The sequence below is a fragment of the Tupaia chinensis genome, unplaced genomic scaffold (assembly GCF_000334495.1).
Source record: "Tupaia chinensis unplaced genomic scaffold, TupChi_1.0 Scaffold138400_2, whole genome shotgun sequence".
Lineage (NCBI taxonomy): Eukaryota > Metazoa > Chordata > Mammalia > Scandentia > Tupaiidae > Tupaia > Tupaia belangeri.
Genome location: NW_006198298.1, coordinates 601726 through 602743, shown reverse-complemented (window position 1 = coordinate 602743; position 1018 = coordinate 601726).

Sequence of the window (1018 nt, the reverse complement as noted above, 5' to 3'; positions counted from 1 at the left end):
CCAGACTCCAATTCTGGGCTTCTGGAAGAATATGCCAGTGTTTCTTTTTCTGCTGGGAAACACCATACTCTATACCAACACCCCCACATGCACACACATGAATGCTGGTTCTAGGCCCAAAGGCGGGGATTAGAGTCTAGCTAGTAGAACCTTCCAAAATTAGTGAAATCTCCTGGCATGGCCTCCTGCTGCCACCTGCTGGCTATAGCCATCCATGCTTCTACAGACCTGTTCTCTGTTAAGGAATCTGTACAAAAAGAGTCTTTCTAGTTCCATCATCTATCATGGGTTAAGACTTTCAACTACTTAATTGTTTAGTACTTTTACCCTGTACTGTTTTAAAAATCGTGCAGAAACAGAACACTGAGAAACCAACCTCCATTCAGACAGTAGGAGAACTCAGGTTTATTACCCAGGTGGTCCCAGAGGAGCTTGTTCTCCAAAGTCTTTAGCAAATCTGTGTGTAGGCTGCAGATAGTCTCATCAGCCTTGCCAAACACAGAGAAAAATATCTCATTATTTGAGCACTGGCATTTGCAAAAGGACATGTATATCAATTCTCATTGCTTCCTGTGGGCTGTTCTATGATATTGAAACACATTGGATTATAGCTAATATGTAAAATACCAAGTTTTTCTTGAAATTAATAAATGTTGCAAAAATCTTTTGAAAATATTTCAAAACAAAGAAAGATTATTTATTGTTATTATTTTAACTTCAATACAAAGCAAAATCTGTGGAAATATAAAATTACTTTACACAGTTTTACCTGTCTCTAACTGGACCAATGATTGATATCATAGATCTTTTTAGATTATAAACTCTATCTCCCACAATCATCTACATCAGTATTAGAAATTCTTCTTTCATTGGCTATGTTAAGATTATCTTTGTTTTCAAACTCCATCCTTATTAATTTATGAGACTTTTTTCTTATCTGATTTTTTAAAGAATCATTTTACTTAACTTTTTTTTTTCTTTTTTTCTTTTTTCTTTTTTTTTTTTTGGTGGTATTTTC